Source organism: Lynx canadensis, chromosome D1 (assembly GCF_007474595.2).
Source record: "Lynx canadensis isolate LIC74 chromosome D1, mLynCan4.pri.v2, whole genome shotgun sequence".
NCBI classification, from domain to species: Eukaryota; Metazoa; Chordata; class Mammalia; order Carnivora; family Felidae; genus Lynx; species Lynx canadensis.
In genome coordinates this window covers 77,183,474-77,202,321 of record NC_044312.2, presented here as the reverse complement: position 1 = coordinate 77,202,321, position 18,848 = coordinate 77,183,474, and the positions used below count along the sequence as shown (strand labels likewise).

Genomic DNA, 18,848 nt, shown 5'->3' with positions numbered 1-18,848 from the left:
CTATATACTTCCCTCTTAGGACCACTTATGCTGCATCCCAAAGGTTTTGGACCATAATGTTTTCATTTTCATTTGTTTATATATGGTATCTTTTTAATTTTTTAATTTCCTGCTTGACCCATTTATTCTTTAGTAGGGTGTTGTTTAACCTTCATGTATTTGTGGTCTTATTAAATTTTCCCCTGTGGTTGACTTCAAATTTCATAATGTTGTGGTCTGAAAATATGGATAGTATTATCTCAATATTTTTGTGTTTGTTGAGGCTAGATTTGTGATTTGGTATGTGATCTGTTCTGGAGAATGTACCATGTGCACTCAAAAAGAATGTGTATTCTGCTGCTGTAGGATGAAATGTTCTGAATATATCTGTTAAGTTTATCTGGTCAATTGTGTCATTCAAAGCCATTGTTTCCTTATTGAGTTCCTGCTTAGACAATCTATTAATGTAAGTGATGTGTTAAAGCCCCCACTATTATTGTATTATTATCAATGAGATTCTTTATGTTATTATTTTATATATTCGGTTTCTTCCAAGTTGAGGGCATAAATATTTACAATTATTAGATCTTCTTGGTGGATAGACCCTTTATTATGATGTAGTTCCCTTCTTCATCTCATGTTACAGTCTTTGGTTTAAATTCTAGTTTGCCTGATATAAGTATTGCTTTCTTTTGACATCTGTTTGCATGGTAAATGTTTCTCCACTCCGTCACTTTCAATCTGAAGGTGTCTTTAGGTATAAAATGAGTCTCTTGTAGGCAGCATATACATGGCTCTTGTTTTTTATCCTTCTGACACCCTAGGTCTTTTGATTGGAGCATTAAGTCCAATTTCATTCAGATAATTATTGACAGATACAAATTTAGTGCCATTTTATTACTTGTTTTGTCATTGTTTCTGAAGATTTTCTGTTTCTTTCTAGTCTTTGTCACTTTTTCTCTTTCTTTCCCACTTAAAGGGTCCCCTTTAATATTTCTTGCAAGCCTGATTTAGTGGTCACAAACTTCTTTAGGTTTTGTTTGTCTGAGAAACTCTTTATCTCTCCTGTTCTGAATGATAGCCTTGCTGGATGGAGGATTCTTGGCTGCAGATTGTCCCCATTTGGCACATTGAATATATCATGCTGCTCTCTTCTGGTCAGCAAAGTATCTGGGGAGAGATCTGCTGCTAACTTTGTCTTCCCGTGTAAGTTGGGGAGTTCTTTTGTCTTGCTGCTTTAAGGATTATTTTCTTTATTTCTATATTTTCCAAATTTAATTACAATATGTCTTGGTGTTGGTCTGCTTTTGTTGATTTTGATGGAGTTCTCTGTCCCTCCTGGATTTATAAGTCTGTTTCCTTCCCTAGATTAGTAAACTTTTCAGCTATAATTTCGTCAAATAAGCCTTCTGCCACCTTTTCTCTCTTTTCTTCTTCTGGGACTCCTATAGTACAAATTCTATCACAATTCATGGAGTCACTGAGTTCCCTAAGTCTGCTATCATGATCTAAAATTTTTCTTACCCTCTCTTGTTCAACTTCATTATTTTCCATAATTCTATTTTCTATATCATATTAATTCTTCTGCTTCTTCCATCCATGTGGTCATTACATCCAGTTGGTTTTGAATCTTTGTTATTACATTTTTCATTTCAGCCTGATTGGTGTTTTAAGCTCTTTTTATCTCTGCACTTGAGCTATCCCTGATGTCTTCTATGCTTTTTCTGAAACCCAGCTAGTATCCTTGTGAGTGCTGCTTTAAATTTTGGATCAGGCATATATCACTTACATCTGTTTCAATTAGATCCCTGGCAATGACCTTTCCTTCTTCTTTCTTTTGGGTTGAATTCCTCCATCTTGGCGTTTTGTCTAGGTCTCAGTCATCTTCTCTGTGTTAGGAAAACGTTTTATGTTTCCTTCCCCTGAGACTAATGGCTTTATGAAGAAGAGGGCATATAATGTCCAGGGCCTAGTGCTTTGGGAAGTGTCCCTGGTGAATGCTGTGTGCACTCTGCTGCTATGTAATGTCTGGTCTATCTCTCAGGTTAATCCTCTGCAGTGTTTTTCCTTGCCAGGAAACACTTGCAAGGGGAAGTTTTGGACCTTGGCCAGAGTGTGGCCAGTTTTAACTAGTTGTGTTCTGGTCTGCATGTTGAAGACATTTGATGTTGTTTCCAGTAGAGCTTAAGATCTGCATAACTCTATAGTCAGTAGATGGTGTGTATGGGATTTTGCTCTGGCCTTCTGGGATAGGGGCTCACTGAGCTGGTTCTCAGGAACACTTGCCCAAGAAAAGCAGTGCTGGCAGACCTCAGGGGGGCAGGGCTTGGTGTAAGCAGATTAAGCAGAGTGTTGGCACTGTGCTATTTATTGAAGTTAGTTTATGCTGAGGGGAAGAAGAGGGAAACAGTGCCAGTCAATTCCTTTATCCTCAGGGAGGGGCGTTCATGCTTATTGCTGTCAGAAAAGCCCTCCCAGAAGAGCCAATAATTTCCCTTTGTGCATCCTAGGTATTGTTCAGATCACTGTTTTCACATTGTGTTCAGGTTGCTAGTCTGTCTGGAGCAGTGCAGGGGACTTTGGACTCTATCCCAGGAAGGCTGGCTGAGTTTTAAAACTCCAAAATTTAAGGACCTGGTGTGGTGGGGACTTGCACTGGTCTTCTGGGAGAGGGTCTTGCCATGCTGGCATTGATACAGATTTGACTCAGAAGGGCAGCTGAAGCCAGAGCACAGGAATGGAGGATTTGGAGCAAAGCACACTAAAGAGCCAGTGTCCACGTTAGCCGCTCTCAGCAGGTGCCACTGTACCTACACTGAAGGGCAAGGGAGATAAATGTGACCTGCTGGCTCCTTTGTTCCCAGAGAGGCAACACCCTCTCTCTCAGATGCACTCCAAGAAGAGGGAACCATCTCTCTCAGTTCGTTTTAGGTGATCCTCCGATTGTGGCATCTGCTCCCCTGGGTTATCTGCCTGCTTTCCCTACATGACTACTGCAATGCCTTGAGAGCTCTATACCAGCCTCACTGTGGACCTCTAAAACTCCTGTCTTTGAGCCTCACTGGTTGCAAAAACTCAAAAACCAGCCCTTCTCATATTTCCCAGTCAATGGCCTCGGGGAAGTGTTGACCTTGTGGAACCCCCCATGCTCCTCTATCTGCAACCAGCGCTCCCCCCCTCCACAGCACCCACAATCCATTTCTCCCCCAAACCCTGTCTCTGCACCTCCTACCTTCTATGATGTGGCCTCTTTTTTCCCTCTAGCTGTTCAGTTTGTTCTGTCAGTCCTCAGATCAATTTCTTGGGTATTCAGTATGATTTGATATTCATCTAGCTGTGTTGCAGGGACGAAGCAAGCCTAGGGTCCTCCTACTATTCTGTCAGCTCCTTGACAATTCTTTAAAGTATAATAATCCAACCCATTTTGAGTGATCTTCCAAAATAAATCCTTATTTTAAGATAGCATACCTATTTTGCAAAAATGTGTTTTTCCACACATGCACCATTATGATTTTTTAAATTAATTTCCAGCCTGTCTTATCATGTAAAGATATTCCTATTGTGAGACTCTGGCATGGTGCTGGTGGCCCTGCACTGACCACATGGTTTTTGAATTTTGGTGTATGCACACACAGGAAAACCTAGACTTCCAACCTATATTCAATCATCATTCATTTAATGAAAGGCTATGATTAAGAACAAGACACATAACACATATATAGGAAAGACATGGCCTTCACACTTGAGATTTCATAGTTTAGTGGAGGAGAAATAGACAAACAATTATATAATAACAGACAATAATTACATTTAGAAAAATTCCCAAATAACAGACAAATAATTACATTTAGAATAAAATATTCTGTAAGTTAAAGTCAAGGGGATGATTCTTATAAGGTGATTTCCCAAGTCAGTATGACAAGGAAATTTTAGCTCATTTATCTCACTTATTGATTATTTTAGAAAACTCTTCACTATAGAAAATTTTAACTCTGAATCCCACGATATTGAAACAATCCGAGGAAGAGATACCAAGGGTGTTAGCCATGGAGTCTGGAGAAAGGAAGGATTTAAGTGTGGAATCAATGGGATTTGATGGCAGGCCGGGGAGAGACAAGAATGAGAAGCTGAACATGATTTTGGAATCTCTGCTTTGAGACAGAGAGTGGATAAGTTTAAAATAACTAAAAACTCCTTGAAATTAAAACTACAGTAGTTTACATCCTCTCTGGAAGCCAAACGAAAAGCAGAAAAATGACCAAATGCCTATGACCAGGATAAAGGCAAGATGAGAAAGAATCAGCAATTTTGAAAACCAACTTTCCCACAGCGTATTATAGGTACATCGTGATAAGCATCAAGTTAATTAAGACAAGCATGACAAAGGCACCCTGCAAGTTTATTCAATCATGCACATACATTGAAGTCAGATGGTAGAAGCTGTGTAAGTAGAGGAAAGTAAATAGGCCTGTGATCAAAAGACATGAGTTCTAACTCCTGCCCCACTGTTTACTCACCTAAGCGTCTGCCTCTGCATCTGAGTACATGAAATAATCTCAGCATAGTGCTGATGTGAAGATCTAATATGATAATGGATGTGAATGCACATGTCAACTAAAAAGACCTTGACAAATGTGAGTTATTATTAAGATAGTGTTCTCACAATAAAAGATAAATGCACTTAGGAGAAAGCACCCTAGCTTCCAATTACCCTGTCAAAATATCTACTGGACACTTACATGTCAGTCAACTGCTTTAAGCCCTGGAGGACAAACAAGGTCCCAGCTCCATGACAGACAGAGAATACCTAGCCAGGATTCGCACAGTGAGAAAGGAAAAAGTCACCAGTTATTCACTAATTCGGTGTGGCTTGGGCAAAGAAAAATCCCTGCTGAACATTCAGCTCAGTAGTTACTGGATTTAGCACTGTGCAGGAGACACAATACATATCTCTCAGTAACATCACAGCATTCCAAAATTGGAATCAAGGAAAAATATGGAGGCGAAATGGGTTCAAGGATTAACTATTGGATGTCAAAAAGTAGAAAAAAGAGCCAAGCATCACACCCACAAAACAGAATCCAAAATTAAGAACTAGATTGGGCAAGTGAAGCACCTGTATATGGTGTAAGTCTGAGGAACTAGGGCACGGTCTGAATTAGGCATCATTTGCAGGGTCTGACAGAGAATAGCTTTTAAATGAATGGGTTTACACTCAATCAAGTTGAGAAGTAATATAAAAGTTACCTATTACCTGAAATTCCTTCAGAAAGGAACTGGGCCTAGTAAGGGATTGACCCTGGCCTTGTAGTAAACACACCATTGGGACCTTGCCTCTAACTCTCCAGAGAAATGTAAGACTGTCCTCTGTGCTGCAAGCATCAACTCTCAGGTTGAGGCATCCTCCTGTGCTATCTAGAGCGGTGCTGCCCAGTTGAAACATAATATGAGCTAGATGTGGAATATCTAATTTTCTGGAAACCACATTTAAAAAGTTAAAAGAAATGACTTAAATTAATTACAGTAATATATTTTATTTCACTCACTCTATCTAAAGTAGTATTATTTCAACATGGAATCAATATAAAACATTTATCCATGAGACACCAGACATATCATAAGAAGCCAACAGTCATACTCCAACAATGACTATCATTTTAACATGATGCAATACAGTGAAATACAGTCTAAGCACCATGAAGTTGTGTTAAAGGGAAAGTATTTTACCCTGCATCAGTTTTACAATTTTAGTGAAACAAATTTGTTAAAAATTAAGTTGCTCAGTTGCACTGGCCATATTTCGAATGGTAGGCTAGTGGCTACCATTTTGGACAGCACCGTCTAGAGTTTAGCAGGAGTATTAGAACTTCAAGGCAACTTAATGATCATGAGATTCAGTCTCCCTAGTTTACACATGCTTATGATAAAGGAAGGAGACTGCATCAAGTATTGTGCTGTACTGACACAAGTTTTATCACTGTACACTCCAATAACCCTAAGGAGGATTCTCACAACTGAGGAGATTGAAACTGATACAGATACAAGGGCTTGCCTGAGACAAACAGCAAAAGTACTATAGAATAAGACAAACTCAGAATTTCTCATTATTTTTTGCTGAAAAACTCACTTCCTTATTTGATTACAACATTGGTATATGCACATGTCTCAAACCCTGTGTTGTTTTTAATATGAAATTTAATGTCAAATTGGTTTCCATACAACACCCAGTGCTCATCCCAACAGGTGCCCTCCTCAATGCCCATCACCCACTTTCCCCTCCCTCCCACCCCCCATCAATTCTCAGTTTATTCTCAGTTTTTAAGAGTCTCTTATGGTTTTCCCCTTCCCCTCCCCCATGGTCTTCTGTTAAGTTTCTAAGGATCCACATAAGAGAGAAAACATATGGTATCTCTCTTTCTCTGCCTGACTTATTTCACTTAGCATACCACTCTCCAGTTCCATCCACATTGCTACAAAATGCCATATTTCATTCTTTCTCATTGCCAAGTAGTATTCCATTGTATACATAAACCACATCTTCTTTATCCATTCTTCAGTTGACTGACATGTGTGTGGTTGAGAGAGGAGTTTTAATGTACTCTGAGAAGATAGCAGAAACCTGAGACTCTCTTCATACTCATTCCTGTTTCCTGCATTTTCCTGCCTGTCATTCAAGATATGTTGTTTGTGTTCTTTCTTTGGGAACAAAGCACAGAAAAGCAATCATTCTATGAACATAAACAGCAACCAGCTTTCCAAAGACCTGTTAGAGGAGGAAAACCATGTACATTTGCTATACCAGTTTTGTCACTCCTTTGTATAGTCACAGTGTGGGTGTGTAGCCAGCAAGGGTCACTGTGATATATCTGCTTGCCAAAAGGATCCTAAAACTCAAAAGTGTCTGAGAGACAGGAAACTTTCATGAAGACCATGAAGAATAAGGCACTACAAGGCAAGAGATATATTTTTGGCAGAAATTCCTTCAAAAAAAAAAATACCTGAATAAGATTCTGATGAGCCAGGCTGCAGGAACACCAGGAGTGCTTAGTTTCTCCAGGGCCATGTGGTAAATGTTGATGATAAAAGAGTTGCCTGAATCTGGTGGAGAACATTCCAAACAATCAGGGGGAGAAAAAATGCAGAAACTAGTTTTTAAAGCAAATTCCTGCCTTCTACAGTATTTTAAAGTGAATAGATGATGGGGTTTAAAGCCAGAAGATCTTGCTAGAATCCTACCGCTCCCTTGTCATGTGGCATCTCTCTATTCCTCAGTTTTCCCATATAACCTGGAATCAAACAATCAATAGAAGTTCCTCAGTCAAGACTAGTTACTCATCCAGAGTAACATCCTCCTATCCTATACTGGTAATTCTTATTCACCTCTCCATTCTTTGTGATTTTGATCATACCACCTCCTACTTCCATAATTGATAATATTGTCAGTAATATATCAATGGAGTGGCACCTGTAGAAAATCAGTCAATGTAAATCAGAAACCACTAGCATCTGGCTTCCAAGGCTTCAGCAGATTCTGTGCCTGGGAGAGTTGGCAACACATATAACAAAAAGGCAGGATTTCAAAGCTATGGTCACTGTCAAAGACAGAGAGCAAGAGTGTTAATGAGCTTTGTCAAGGGCTGATGTGGGACAAGATTAAACTTCTGGGACTTGGAAGAAAAGTATGAAATATTGACAAAGAGGGATGTGCTAGAGTGGAGCTCGAACATGTAAATACATTGGTTCCTAGACACTATATGCATATGTCTTACTCTACTTAGTTCATTTACCCCATCACAAATAGATCATTACTCAGGTGAATGGTGGACTAAGGCCACAAACTGGAGATTCTGACCTACTCCAGAATATCCTTGGCTGAAAAGTAATAAGCTAGAACTCCATTTTTGTCATTCATGACAGATGTATAGTAATCACAGCAGATGAGATGAATCAGTTTAAATCCCAATATGGGATTTAATATGGGCACATATTATTGCCCATAGTCCATTACACATTCTTTTGTCCAGTTAATTGTTAACAACTTAAATAATGGGGTTGCCTGCTATTTGGCCTCATGGCATAATCAGATGAGATATGCAAATGAAGTGAAATAGTTGTCACAATGTCTTCCATATTAATAAATGCCAAGAAAAAGTAAGCCCTCCAATGTAACTTGTTAATGTGACTCTTCATACACAGTATCCAGGAAGTGTGAGCCAACCTCTACCTAACACCCGGTCACATGCAAGATAATCACTGCAGCTGTACGCCAGTACAAAATCAAATATTCTCAGTGGTTTTCTAGTTGACCAAGAATGAAAATGATAGGGCAATAGAACCAGTCTTTATTAAACTGCCAAACCCATAAGAGACAAAAAATTTCTAACCATGGAAAAAATTTGAAATAATATTATCAGTAAAAGAAAATCACAAAAACTCACACAAAACACACACACACAAAACACACACACACACACACACACAACCTCAAGACCTAAACATTATGCATATTGGCAGAGTCATATTTACCTGCAGGGACTAATTTACATTAAAATATTATTACATGACAATGTTCATAGATGGTAAGACACATCCTCTACCACCATCAGGACAGTGACTGACAAAAATTAACCCTCTATAACAGTTAAAATACTTCAACACTCTGTACATTAGACTTTGACACAGGGGAGAAAAGCAATGCTGAAATAAGTCAGAAAATAGGACTTTAAGCCCTGTCTTATATTTACTAATTGTAAATATGATGTTGGATCTCAGTTTCTTTTTTCTAATTGAGAAAATAAATGCTTTCTTCGCAGAGTAAGAATAAAGTTCGAATGAGATATCTGAAAACACATTGTAAACAAACTATAAAGAGTTTATAAACATAATATTTCATGTAAAGCTTCCAACAATACCCTAAGATGCTTAGTATTATGTCATTGTTAATAAGGATAAATTTTAACATAGGTATGCTGCACAAAATCCATATTGGGACTAGAGCAGTGGTTCCAGGTACTAGAAATAAAAAGAAAGTGTAAATAATTGCCACCCAAATGTATATACATTTCAAAGACAAAGCAAATTATTGAGAACGCAGTTTCAATTGATTATTAATATTGTGGGAGGAATAAAACACTAAAGCTATCAAAGGCAAATGATAAAGCAGGTATTCCTAAATAAGCTAATATCTTGCATAAAGAGCAAACAAGTTTAAGGGACATAATAATTAGATAGCATATTCTGCTTTAGTGCTTGGTGAGAACTGAGAAATAATTTAAGGCGACTTATAAAACTTATTACTGGAACTATTTTTGGGTCAAACAGTACACTCTAAAGTAGCATATGTAAGAATTCTGATGAGAGGGGAAATCTCAAATTCTATAAGGTTTTGGAAGCAGTATGTTCTTACTAAGTAGTCACAGTTAATGAAGCTAGTGTAATTACCTGGTGAAGTAGATGCCATAAAAAGGAAGATAACCCTTTAATGCCATGCTGAACTTGTTTTTTTTTTAATAATTTACTTATTTTTCAGATAAAAGTAATATATTATCATTACATAAAATTTGGAATAAAAGATTATAGAAAGATAAAGGCCTAAAAGTATCCCTTTTCCCTCCTCTTTCAACTCCAATCCATCCAGTTATGTCTTCTCATGAGGAATGCAGGACTGATTATGGCAACTAGTCAGGCCCTTGTAGATGTCAGCAAGCTATATCAGGATCTAGAGTCCCAACTTAAATTGTGGACATATGCTTTCCCATCCTAGGTTTGAAATGTAATTAGACTGGTGCTAGATAGACTTGAGACAAGGATAAAAACAAAATGATTCCTGGAAATTGTGGTATTATGATCCTTGGGCTCATATGAGGAAGGACATTATTACACTTATGCAAATAACCCAGAAGCACCTGCTAGTCTCTGCCCTTGAGAATCACGAGAAGCAGAGTTGGAGGGTTGAATCCTCTTACACCAAGAGTAGGAGAATGCTCATCTTGACTGCAGGGTTGACCAACACAAAGAACCTTCCTCCCATTGCTTCAATAGTTAACTTACAACTTGCCAAAACTCACACTATTTCTGGCAATGGGAGCAGAGACAGCTAGCCATCCCAATAAACAAACTTGGATTCTATGAAAAAACTAAGAAGAAATTTTCAAAATAAAACAAGGTGGGAAATTCATGCTGCCAGATAACCTATAGTTTTTCAAAATTATAGTAAACAAAACAATGTTTAGATAACCTATAGTTTTTCAAAATTATAGTAAACAAAACAGTGTTATTGGGCTATTGTTATATGAAGAGCAAATAAATCAATGAAGCAAATAGATCAATGAAGCAAACAGATCAATGAATATGGAATATCTGGAAATAGACTTAATAATATGTAGGACTGTGATTATAATGAAGTATTACAGAATACAGGTGCACTAGTCAAGTACATGGGACAACTGACTATTCCTATAGAGCAGAAGCAGTAAATAGGTCTCTATTTCACACCAAACAAAAAAGAATTCTAATGTATTAAAGACTTAAATAACAAATGCAAAATTGTGTAACACTGAGAAGAAAAAGTGAGATAATGCCTTCGTGAACCATGTATGAAAGGAATTCTGAACTATGATGTAAACAAAAAACTTAATCAAAAGAAAATAACGAAACAGCATTAATAATGTAACAAGATGTTTTATGAACCAAGATATTCACAAGGATGACATAAAACAAAGAATTAGTATCTATTATGCAATTAAAAATCTTATAAATCCATAGGAAAAATATTAATGACAATATAAACATGAACAGTAACTACATACTGGAAATAAACTAATGGCCAACAAATTAATGAAAAGATATTCGTTCTCTATATCAATCATGGAAATGCAAATAAACACAACAATAAGAAACTAATGTATATGTCAGATTAGAAAAACATAAAATCTGTCCATACTAAATATTAGTGAAATGTGTATAAAATCAACTCTCATATGTTGGTTTAAATTGGTAAAACTCTCTGGAGAATAATTTGTCAATATCTAATAAAATTGAAGATAGTACTACCCTATGATGCAATAATTCCAACTCTAGATAAGTACCCTAAAGAAATTCCTGCAAAAGCTTACAAGGGGACTTCCACAAGGATATAATTATGACACTCTATGTAATATTAACATTGGAAACAACCTAAATACTGATCACCAGAAGAATGTAAACTAAACAGTATCTACTTGAAATAGAATATTATACAGCAATTAAAAAGCATTAGAAATCCATCTACCTATATGTATATATCTAAAAAAAAGAGTGAATGAAAATTGTAGATAGAAAAAAATCCAAGAAGATGGTGGTGGAAAAGGAGGAGTGTAGGCTCATCTCATCCCACAAATACAACTAGACAACTATCATATCATCCTAAATACCCTAGAAATCAACCTGAAGATTGACAGAACAAACTCCACAACTAAAGGAGAGAAGAGGCCACATAAAAAAGGTAGTAATTGCTGAGATGTGGTTTAAGGGAGAAATGGATCATGGGTACTCCTGAGGGGAGGGAGCTGTGGTCACAGAAAAGGGCAAGAGAGAAGAGGACATGAAGAATGCATAAGGAGGACGATTCCCAAAGACATTGGCTTAGATGGGGCGCCTGGGTGGCTCAGTTGGGTGAGCATCCAACTCTTGATTTTGGCTCAGGCATGGTCTCCTGGTTTGTGAATTCAAGCCCCACAATGGGCTCTGCATTGACAGTGTTGAGCCTGCTTGGGATTCTCTCTCTCCCTCTCTCTATGCTCCTGTCCTGCTCGCTCTCTCTCTCTCTCAAAATAAAGAAAGAAAGAAAAAAAGACATTGACTTGGAAAATGGGGGGGGGGGGCTAAATTTCATGAGTTCTTGCAACCAATAGGGTATAAAGCCTAAAGTTATAAAGGTCAGTGGTATTGGCTGGGAGAGAGCCCAGAGGGCACTGCACTGCTCCTGCAGAAAAGGCAAGCCAACAACAGGGGCAGACAGCATGAAACAGAAACCTGAGAAATGTCTGAGGCCCACAGTGGGGAGATTATTCACTTGTCTCAGAGCAAATCCCTGAGGGGTAGCCCTCACAGAGACACCTCCCCTAGAACAAAGGAGCTGGTTGACCCCATTTCCCTCTTCCATCCTTCGGTATAAACACAGAGTGACCTGCTGGAAGCAGTGCAACACCAACAGTGGCTGCCTAATTTGCTTACACTAAATCCCAAGCCCCTGCACTCTGGAGGGACTGCCCTTCTCAGTCACACTTGCCCTAGTCCCAGTGTGTGGACCCTTCCCCTAGAAGACCAGTAAAAGCCCATGATCATGCCACGTTTCCCTACCAGAGAGTTCTGCAGGGCCTCAGTTCTGGTGTCAGGTATCATTTAACAAGCAGACCAGAGCACACCTAATTAAAACTGGCCACATTCAGGCCAGGGATCAAACACTACCCAGGTAGGCGAGGAGAGCCTCTGCAGAAAAATGACCTGAAGAACAGAGCAGCCAAAACAAAACAGCAGAGGGCATGCAGCACGCAGCAGAGACACTCCCTGAAGTGCTAGGCCCTGGGCACTACATGGCATCTTCTTCAAAAAAACATTACTTTCAGGAGAAGGAGATGTAAGTGGCTTTTCTAACACAGAGAAGAAGGCAGAGACTTAGACTAAATGCCAAGATGGATATTTACTCAAATGAAAGATAAGATAAGGCCATGGCCAGAGATTTAAGTGTAACAGATATAAGCAATATGCCTGATGGAGAATTTAAAGCAACAATAATAAGGATACTCACTGGGCTTGAGAAAAGAATAGAAGATGTCAGTGAGGCTCTTACCACAGTGATAAAAGAGTTAAAAAAGAATCAGTCAAAGATGAGGAATGCAATAACCAAGATTTTGGAAACAGGCTTAATACAATGAACAAAGTCCGGAGGAGGAAATGAAGGAATTAGTGACCTAGAAGACAAGATAATGAAAAATAATAAAGCTGAACAAAAGAGAGAAAGAAGAATTTTCCAATATGAGAATAAATATAGAGATTCAGTGACTCCATCAAATGTAATAACATTTGTACTATAAGTGTCTCAAAAGAAATAGGATAAAAAGGGACAGAAAACTTATTTCAAGAAATAATAGAAAACATCCCTAATCTAGGGAAGGAAATAGATATCTATTTCTAGGAGGCACAGAGAACCCTCCAAAAAATCAACAAAAGCAGGCCACCACTAAACATATTGTAATTAAATTTGCAAAACAAAGCAATAAAAAAATCTTAAAACAGCAAGACAAAAAAAAAAAAGTCCTTAATTTACAAGAGAAAACCCATAAGGCTAGCAGATTTCTCAATAGACAATTTGGCAATCCAGAAGGGAGTGGCATGCTATCTTCAAAGTTCTGAATGGGAAAATCTGTAGCCAGGAATACTCTATCATTCAGAAAAGAAAGGGAGATTAAGAGTTTTTCAGACAAAAACTAAAGGGGATCTTGACCACTAAACCAGCCCTATAAGAAACGTTAAAGGAGAATCTTTGGGAAAGAAAGACTGAAAATGACAGAAAGAAGAAAGGATCAGAGAAAATCTCCAGAAACAACAAGTAATAAAAATGGCAATAAATACGTATCTAGCAATAATTACTTTAAATGTAAAGGACTAACCACTCCTATCAGAAGTTACAGGGCGTCAGAATGGATAAGAAAACAAAAACAAAACAAGACTCACCAATATGTTGCCTACAAGAGACTCATTTCTAGACCTAAAGATACGTGCACATTGAAAGTGAGGTGATAGAAAAATATTTATCGTGTATATGGATGTCAAAAGAGGGGCGCCTGGGTGGCGCAGTCGGTTAAGCGTCCGACTTCAGCCAGGTCACGATCTCGCGGTCCGTGAGTTCGAGCCCCGCGTCGGGCTCTGGGCTGATGGCTCAGAGCCTGGAGCCTGTTTCCGATTCTGTGTCTCCCTCTCTCTCTGCCCCTCCCCCGTTCATGCTCTGTCTCTCTCTGTCCCAAAAATAAATAAACGTTGAAAAAAAAAATTAAAAAAAAAAAAAAAAAGAAAGCTGTAGTAGCAATACTTATCTTGGACAAAGACACAAAGAAAGGCATTATATAATCATACGGGGGACAATGCAACAAGAAGCTATAACAACCACAAATAACTGTGTACCCAACATGAAGTCACACAAATATGCAAAATAATAACAAACATAAAGGAACTAATTGATAATAAGACAATAATAGTAGGAGACTTTAACAACCCACTTACATCAGTGCACAGATCATCTAAACAGAAAGTCAACAAGGAAACAATGGCTTTGAAGGACACACTGGATGAGATAGACTTGACAGATATATTCAGAATATTCTACTCTATAGCAGCAGAATACACATTCTTTTCAAGTGCACATGGAACATTCTCCAGAAGAGATCACATATTAAGTCAAAAACAGGCCTCAACAAATACAAAAATACTGAACTCATACAATGCACCTGTTATGACCACAACACTATGAAACTTGAAGTCAATCACAGAAATACACACACACACCAAAAAAAAAATTGGGAAAACCAAAAATACACAGAATTAAACAACATGCTACTAAATAATGAATAGGTCAAGCATGAAATTAAAGAAGAAATTTAAAAATACACGAAACAAAATGAAAACACAATAGTCCAAAATCTTTGGGATGCAGCAAAAGTGGTCCCAAGAGGGAAATTTATGGCAATAGCCTACCCCAAGAAGCACAAAAAAATCTCAAATAAACAACCTAACTTTTCACCTAAAGGATCTACAGAAAGAACAAGACATGAAGCCTAAAGACAGAAGAAAAAAGGAAATAATAAACATTAGAGCAGAAATTAATGGTATAGAAAAAAAAAAAACAAATAAAACAGATCAATGAACCAGGAACCAGTTCTTTGAAAAAATATAAATAAATGAAACTGATAAACCCTTAGTCAGACTTCTCAAAAAGAAAACAGAAAGGACCCAAATAAATAAAATCCTAAATAAGAGAGGAGAAATATTATAAAAGAATTTTATGAAAAACTATATGTCAACAATTTGGACAACCTGGAACAAATGGACACATTTCTAGAAACATATAAAGTATCAAAACTGAAAGTGAAGAAACAGAAAACTTGAACAACAGACTGATAACCAGCAAAGAAACTGAATCAGTAAAACAAACAAAAAAAACAAAACAAACAAACAAACAAACAAACCCTTCCAACAAACAGAAGTCTAGGGCCAGAGGACTTCAGAGGGGAATTCTACCAAACAAAGAACAGTTAATACCCATCCTTCTCAAACTATTATAAAAAATAGAAAAGGAATGACTACCTCCAAATTCATTCTGTAAGACCAGTATTCATTCTATAAGACCCTGATACAAAAACCAGATAAAGAAACCACTAAAAAAGAGAACTACAGGCCAATATCCCTGATTAACACAGATGCAAAAATTCTCAATACAAGGAAACCAAATCCTTCAAAAAAGTCATTTACCAGGATCAAGAGGGATTTACATCTGGGTTCCAAGGGTCACTCAATATTTATAAATCAATCAACATGATATATGACATTACTAAAGAAAGGATAAGAACAATATGATCCTCTCAATAGCTGTGGAGAAAGCATCTGACAAAGTACAACATCCATTCATGATAAAAACCCTCAACAAAGTAGGCTTAGAGGGAACATACCACATAATACTAAAGGCCATCTATGAAAAACCCGCAGCTAATCTCATTCTCAATGACGAAAAACTGAGAGCCGTTCCTCTATTGTCAGGAACAAGACAGGGATGTCCATTTTCACCACCGTTTTTTTAAACATAGTACTAGCCACAGCAATCAGAGAACAAAAAGAAATAAAAAGCATCCAAACAGGCAGGAAGAAGTCAAGTCAAACTTACACGATTTGCAGATGACATGATACTCTACATGGAAAGCCCAAAAGACTCCACCAAAAAACTGCTAGGACTGATAAATGAATTCAGTAAAATCACAGGATACAAAATCAGTGTACCTAAGTCTATTGCATTTCTATATACCAATAATGAAGCACCAGAAAGAGAAATTAAGGAATCAATTCCATTTTCAATTGCACCAAAAACAATAAGATACCTAAGAATAAACCTAACCAAAGAAATGAAAGACCTGTACTCTGAATACTACTGAACAGTAATGAGAGAAATTGAAGATGACAGAAAGAAATGCAAAGACAAACCAGGCCCATGGATTGGAAGAACAAATATTGTTAAAATGTCTATACTACCTAAAGCAATCTATACATTCAATGTAATCTCCATCAAAATACCACCATCGTTTTTTACAGAGCTGGAACAAACAAACCTAAAATTTGCATGGGACCACAAAAGGCCCAAAATAGACAAAGCAATCTTGAGAAAGAAAAGCAAAGCTGGAGGCATAACAATTCTGGACTTCAAGGTATATTACAAAGCTGTAGTGATCAAGACTGTATGGTCCTGCGGGCTCTGTGCTGACAGCTCAGAGCCTGAAGCCTGCTTCAGATTCTGTGTCTCCTTCTCTCTCTGCCCCTCCCCCATTCGCACTCTATCTCTATCTCTCACAAATAAATAAATGTAAAAAAAATTTTTTTATTAAAAAAAAAAGAAGACCGTCTGGTCCTGGAACAAAAATAGACAAATATATCAAAAGAACAAAATAGCAAATCCAGAAATGAACAGACAACGATATGGTCATTTAATCTTTGACAAAGCAGTAAAGAATATCCAATGGGAAAAAGACAGTCTTTTCAACAGATGGTACTGAGAAAATGGGACAGCAACATGTAAAAGAATAAAAATGGATGGCTTTCTTACACCATACAAAGAAATAAATTAAAAGTGGATTAAAGACCTAAATGTGGGACCGGAAATCATCTAAATTCCTACGGGAATACACAGGTAGTAACCTCTTTGTCATCAACTGTAGCAACCACTTTCTAGATATGCCTCCTTAGGCAAGGGAAACTAAAGCAAAAATGAACTATTGGGACTTCATCAAGATAAAAAGCTCCTGCAAAGTGAAAGAAAGAATCAACAAAAGTAAAAGGCAACCTTGAGAATGGATGAAGATGTGTGCAAATGACAACACTGGTAAAGGCTTAGTATCCAAAACCTCTAAAGAATGTCTAAAACTCAATACTGCAAAACAAGCTAATCCAATTAAAAAATAGCAAGAGACATGTATAGACATTTTTCCAAGGAAGACATTGAGATGGCCAACACACTTGAAAAGATGTTCAACTTCACTTATCATTAGGAAATACAAATCAAAACCACAGTGTGACATCACTTCACACCTATCGGAATAGTTAAAATTAACAACACAAGAAATAATGGGTGCTGGTGAGGATGTGGAGAATGAAGAACCTTCCTGCACTTTTTGTGAGAATGTAAACTGGTGCATCTACTCTAGAGAAAAGTATGGTAGTTCCTCAAAAAGTTAAAAATAGCACTACCTGCAACCCAATAATTGTAGTACTGGGTTATTTACCCAAAGGATACAAAAATACTACTTCAAAGGGAAACAGTCACTCCGATGTTTGCAGCAGCATTATCTATAATACCAAATTATGGAAAGAGACCAAGTGTCCATTGACCAATGCAATCAGAAAACAAAAGAAAATCAAAGGAACAAAAATTGGCAAAGATGAAGTTAAGCTTTTGCTTTTTGCAGATGACATCATACTATACATGGAAAACCCAACAGACTCCACCAAAAGTCTGCTAGAACTGATACATGAATTCAGCAAAGTCGTAGGATACAAAATTAATGTGCAGAATTCAGTTGCACTCTTATACACTAATAATGAAGCAACAGAAAGACAAGGAACTGATCCCATTCACAATTGCACCAAGAATCATAAAATACCTAGGGATAAACCTAACCAAAGATGTAAAAGATCTGTATGCTGAAAACTATAGAAAGCTTATGAATGGAATTGAAGAAGATACAAAGAAATGGAAAAACATTCTGTGCTCATGGATTGGAAGAATAAATATTGTTAAAATGTCAATACTACCCAAAGCAATCTACATATTCAATGCAATCCCAATCAAAATTGCACCAGCATTCTTCTCGAAGCCAGAACAAGCAATCCTAAAATTTGTATGGAACCACAAAAGACCCTGAACAACCAAAGTAATATTAAAGAAGATGACCAAAGCGGGAGGCATCACAATCCCAGACTTTAGCCTCTACTACAACGCTGTAATCATCAAGACAGCATGGTATTGGCACAAAAACAGACACATTGACCAATGGATTAGAATAGAGACTCCAGAATTGGACCCACAAATGTATGGCCAACAACTAATCTTTGACAAAGCAGGAAAGAACATCCAATGGAAAAAAAGACAGTCTCTTTAACAAATGGTGCTGGGAGAACTGGACAGCAACATGCAGAAGAATGAAACTAGACCACTTGCTTACACCATTCACAAATATAAACTCAACATGGATGAAGGACCTGAATGTGACACAGGAAACCACCAAAACCCTAGAGGAGAAAGCAGGTAAAAACCTCTCTGACCTCAGCCGCAGCAATTTCTTACTTGACACATCTCCAAAGGCAAGGGAATTAAAAGCAAAAATGAAATATTGGAACCTCATGAAGATAAAAAGCTTCTGCACGGCAAAGGAAACAATCAACAAAACTAAAAGGCAACCGATGGAATGGGAAAAGATATTTGCAAATGACTTATCAGACAAAGGGCTAGTATCCAAAACCTGTAAAGAACTCACCAAACTCCACATCCGAAAAACAAATAATCCAGTGAGAAATGGGCAGAAGACATGAATAGACACTTCTCTAAAGAAGACATCCAGATGGCCAATAGGTAC

At 37.5% G+C, this 18,848-nt stretch overlaps 1 protein-coding gene across 1 annotated transcript in view; it reads right to left on the bottom strand.

Annotated features, from left to right (window-relative positions):
- Positions 1-18,848, bottom strand: part of NELL1 (neural EGFL like 1) — a 900,960-nt gene that overhangs the window by 99,608 nt on the left and 782,504 nt on the right. The gene's annotated exons all lie outside the window — the stretch shown is intronic.